Source organism: Cebus imitator, unplaced genomic scaffold (assembly GCF_001604975.1).
Source record: "Cebus imitator isolate Cc_AM_T3 unplaced genomic scaffold, Cebus_imitator-1.0 Scaffold103, whole genome shotgun sequence".
Taxonomy (NCBI): domain Eukaryota; kingdom Metazoa; phylum Chordata; class Mammalia; order Primates; family Cebidae; genus Cebus; species Cebus imitator.
In genome coordinates, this window is record NW_016107418.1 from 578,956 (window position 1) to 583,824 (window position 4,869).

The 4,869-nt window shown below is 38.6% G+C and overlaps 1 long non-coding RNA gene across 1 annotated transcript; it reads left to right on the top strand.

The window, feature by feature from the left end:
• The first annotated feature begins 1,648 nt into the window (after window positions 1-1,648).
• LOC119472529 lies at window positions 1,649-3,760 on the top strand. The gene is made up of 3 exons (XR_005201677.1): window positions 1,649-1,812; window positions 2,763-2,834; window positions 3,631-3,760. It is a non-coding gene; the product is annotated as an uncharacterized LOC119472529 (long non-coding RNA).
• Window positions 3,761-4,869: the final 1,109 nt, after the last annotated feature.

Below are 4,869 nucleotides of genomic sequence, written 5' to 3' on the forward strand. Positions count from 1 at the left end.
TCTCTCAGACTGCAGTGCCAGTCTCTCATTTGGTCTCCCCCTAAGTATGCCTGCTATTGCATCAATTTCCCTCCCCCAATAATCTGTTGGGTGGAGTAGTCAACTGGCCCTGGCACATGTCTTGGTGTCCACAGATCCACAGATGAGAAGGAGGAGGACAGGAAAAAAGAGTGGCCTGTTCCAGTGTCCCATGAGATGAATGGGGGAGCAATTCTCCTTCATATTTTTTGAAACTTAAAATTTTTGGTCTAACATTTAGTTTATGCAGTAAAAGTTATAAAGTGTACAAACCCTAAGTGTTTCACTTGATAAGGTTTTGTATATACCCAAATAACCACTACCCACATGAAGATATAGAACCACTTTCAGCACCCCAGATTTTTCCTCATGCCCCTTTCACTCAGTAACTATCTCCCACTCCTTCCCAGAGGTAACCACTCTTCTGCTTTCTATCACCATAGATTAATTTTGCCTGTTCTCAAACTTCATGTAAATGGTATTATACAGTGTGTACTCTTTGTGAGTATGGCTTCTTCTGCTTAATGTAACACCTGTCAGATTCATCCATGTTGTACATATTAGAATTTTATCTGTGTAGTCTTCTATTGCATGAATATTCAATAATTCTTTACCTACTGTGAACGTTTGAGTTTTTGGCTATTATGAGCAAAGCTGCTATAAACATTTTATGCATGTCCTTTGGTGGACATATGCATGCATTTCTCTTGAGTTTATAGATATGAGTGGGATTTTGGGGTTACAGAGGATGCATATGTTTAGCTTTAGTAGACATTACCAAACAGTTTTCCAAAGCAATTGTATCATTTTGTGTTCCCACCAGCAATGTATGAGAGTTCTTGTTGCTTTACATCTTGCCAGCACTTGGTATTGCCAATGTTTTTAGTTTTAGCCATTGTGGTGGGTTTGTGGTTATATCTTATCATGGTTTTGATTTTCCCCTTGAAATGTACATATGTGCCCTTGCTGTTGTCCCAAGGAGGAGAATTTCTGATTGGTTTGCGGGATGTGGAGTGGAAGTGGCAATGGCAGGTGATGGGATGGTGGGAGAAGCACCTTCATTAGGAGGGAGGGCTTATGAATTGTCCCAGCATTGTAGTCCAAAAGGGGTAGCATCCATGTGCCTATTTTCCTGAAGGCTGTTCCCTCAGAGGGCTGGCTCATTATTGACAGACATACTCATTTCTCCAGGAGACTGTGCTTGAGTTATGACAGGCAGAATGTGTCCCTCTCCTGAGCAGATGGGCTGCTTGGAAGCTTTTTCTGGTATTATATGAACTGGTGTGGCAATCCAGTCATTTGTTTTCAGAATGACAATGTATCAGTTTAACTACCACTCCCCTGATACACTTGCCAATTAGAAGAGAAAGTGAGGAAACAGAGCAAGAAACGATTATTTATCAAGATATGGGAAACCAAAATTTACTTTCACCTTTTTATTTGGTTTGTCGATAACCATCTAAGCACAGGAATCCCTAAAACACAGATCCATCAAGCAGGTGAGCTATCAGTCATTTTACTGCACATTTTCTCAGATTTATTCTGATTTATGGTGGGAAAATAATAGGGAAAACTGGGGATGCATAGACAATCCTAAGTGCTCTCCGTGTTCATTTTAGCCAGCCCTCGCCCCAATGCCTGTGATAACCCAAGGAAGAAATCATCAAATAAACTGACAAATAGCACTCATTGGCTTGAGAATTGAATATCTAAGTGTGAATTCTAACCTGCTACTTGCCAATTGTGTGACCGTGGCATGTTAATTGCTATTGTGGAGCCTCAATTTATTCCTTTGTAAGTACAGATTCTAAAGTTTATCTCAAGGATTTTTTGGTTAAAGATTAGTTGGAACAACAAATATGAAAGTATGTAACTTATCTAATAGGTCTCAATATATATTACTGATCTAATAGCCAAACACAGCTCAGATGTCCTTCTACAGGTGAATGTTTAAACAAACCATTGTATGTACATCCCATGAAAAACTGCTCAACAATAGAAAGGAACTGCTGAATAACTTAAATGAATCTGCAAAGAATTATGCCAAGTGCAAAAACTCAATCTTAAAAAGCGATATATTGTATGATTCCGTTTATATAATATTTTTATAATGACAAAATTTTAGAAATGGAAAACAGATTAGTGGTTGTCAGTGTTTAAAGATAGGAAGATGGCTGGGAGGAAGGTGGGTAAGATTAAAAAAGGATTATGAAAGGACTTTGTGGTGATGAAACTTCAGTACCTTGAGTGTCATGGTAGATACACAAACCTACACGTGCTCAAATTGATAGAACTAAACACACGCATGAGTACAAGCAAAACTGGGGAAATCCAAGTAAATTCTACAGATTCTTAATATTCTGAATGTACTGCAGTTTTGCAAAATGGTACCATTAGGGGAAACTGGTTAAAGGGCATGTGGGCTCTCCCTCTATTATATCTTAGGACTTCATCTAAATTGACAATTACTTCAATAAAATATTCAATTAAAATGTTACTGATCTCTTTAAGTGTAACATGCCATGGCTTATAAGAAGCACTATTTAATAAAAAGCTCAATTTAATAATTTTAAACAAAGAATACACTGCCTTATTAAATCTGTTTTTAGATTGCAGGAAAAATCCTGACTTGAGAAATATTAAAATGTGGGTGTGAAGGAGGGAGAAATTGCAAGTTAAATTAAGGAAATTGGATAGTTTCTAGTAGCTTCTATTTATTCTCCTTCTTCCTGCTCTCTCTTCAGATACCCAAAGTTTTCATTAAGCCTAATTCCCAAAGGAAGAAATAACCTCTGGAAAAAAGAAGCCACACAAAGGTGTTGTTGACTTAATTCATTTATTTATTTGTTGCTTCTCCCTTGTCTCTGCCCACCTTTCATGTCCAACTCATCATTGAGCCCTAGAATAATGACTTATAGATAGTGTGCATTACATATTTGATGAAGCTCATGAAAGGATTTTAAAACAGGACTACTGATTAGGATAATTCCTAAGTTACAGGAATAACAGTCTAATGATAAAATGTTTAGCACCTTGGCAGTTAGGGATAAAAATCATTTTTGGCCCTGTTCAAATAGCTCAACAGAACTCCCTGACCACTGTAACCTTATTCACACACAAAACTCATCATTTCCCAAATATACATTCCAAGTTTTAAAAAATTGAGCCTAAAATTGTAAGGATCTGTACACGTGGAAAATGAAATTGTCATTAACACAAGTTTGACGTCTGGTGGGTCTTCTAGATCTATCAGCTGATAATTGAAGATGAGAATTTTGTCTTCTAAATAAGGAGTGTTCTTATTCTGTTCTGGGAAGGTACTTTAAATTGTTTTACCTGGTATGTTTGAGGTAAATATTTAAAGATTTTGCCCTCTGGCTTCAAAATTCCTCTCTGGATAACAATAATTAACTTGAATTAAGGTTTATGTGAAATGCAATAAAAATAACTCAATATTTTAATTGTTGGCAAACCAATTTTCATTTTCTTGAAGTAGAAATAATGAAAAAATAGATGCCAACACTCCACTACTTCCCATGATTTTATTCTTTTAGATGTAAGGATAATGTTTTAAAATATTATCCAAATGTGTTTTCCCTCTTTGGTGGGTAGTTATCAAAGGAGGAGGAGGCAGAGGAGGAGGAGGAAGAGGAAGAGGAGGAAGAAGAAGAAAAGAAGAAGCACCTGCTGTTCTTCCGCCATTAAGATTACGCCATAAGATGAAGGCCTACTGTCCTGGGAGGAGGAGGTAGATACGACATAGAACAAAACAGTCATTGATAAGTTTTAAATTTCCACTAGATTTTTAAAATCCCTTACTGGAGCAATAGTCTTGAAAGTCAGACTAAAAAGCAGAAATAAAGGAGTTTTCATAGGACTCCCAAAGTTGGGCCCCTGTATAATAGAAACCAAAGCTTAGATGGTTACTATGGTCTGAATGTTGGCATCTCCCCAAAATTCATTATGTTGAAACCTAATCCCTAATATGATGGCATTAAGAAGTGGGGCCTTTGGAAATGATTAGACGATGAGGGCAGAGCCCTCATGAATGGGATTAGTGTTCTTTTAAAAGAGGCCCCAGAGTGCTGCCATGCTCCTTTCATCATGTGAGGACATAGCAAGAAAGTGCCATCTTTCAACCAGGAAGTGGACCTTCATCAGACACAAAATCTGCTTGTGTTTTGGTCTTGGACTTTTTAAGCCTCCAGAAATGTGAGAAATAAATGTTTGTTGTTTATAAGCTACTTGGTCTATGGTATTTTCTTATAGCGGCCCAAATGGACTAAAAACAAGAGTTGGCCATAGAAAAGCCATAAAGTAGGAAAAACAGGGACACAGTGGAAGCCAGGGACACTCGTAGACACTGGAGAAGGAACAGCCTTCCAGTTCTGGGAGGTGACACTGGGCACAGAGGAAGGAAGAAGATGCAAGTGTCCCCCTACATTCCCGTTCTTTCCATCCTCCAAATAACCCTCTTTGGGGGCAGAAGTAAGGAGTGATAGGAACACCCAAATAGGCTTGGAAGACTCTGAAAGCGTTGGTTTAAGTGACCACCTTAGCAGGCATATCTTGGATTAATACAAGCATTTCACAGAAACCTGCACAACATTGTGCCTCCTCCTTGACGAAGGAGAAGTCAAGTAACAGCAGTGGAGAGAGGTACTTCCGCAGTCTCACAGTCTCGCATACTCCAGAGGCAGTAGAGTTCCAGGACCCCTAACTTTGGCACAGAAACATTGAGAGGGCGAACGTGTTCAAGAAAGTCTGAGGACAAGGAAGCCGCAGAATTTGGGGACCTCACAATGGAGGCAATGGCAAGGTCTATGAGCACAATGTCCAAAAACCAGCCAC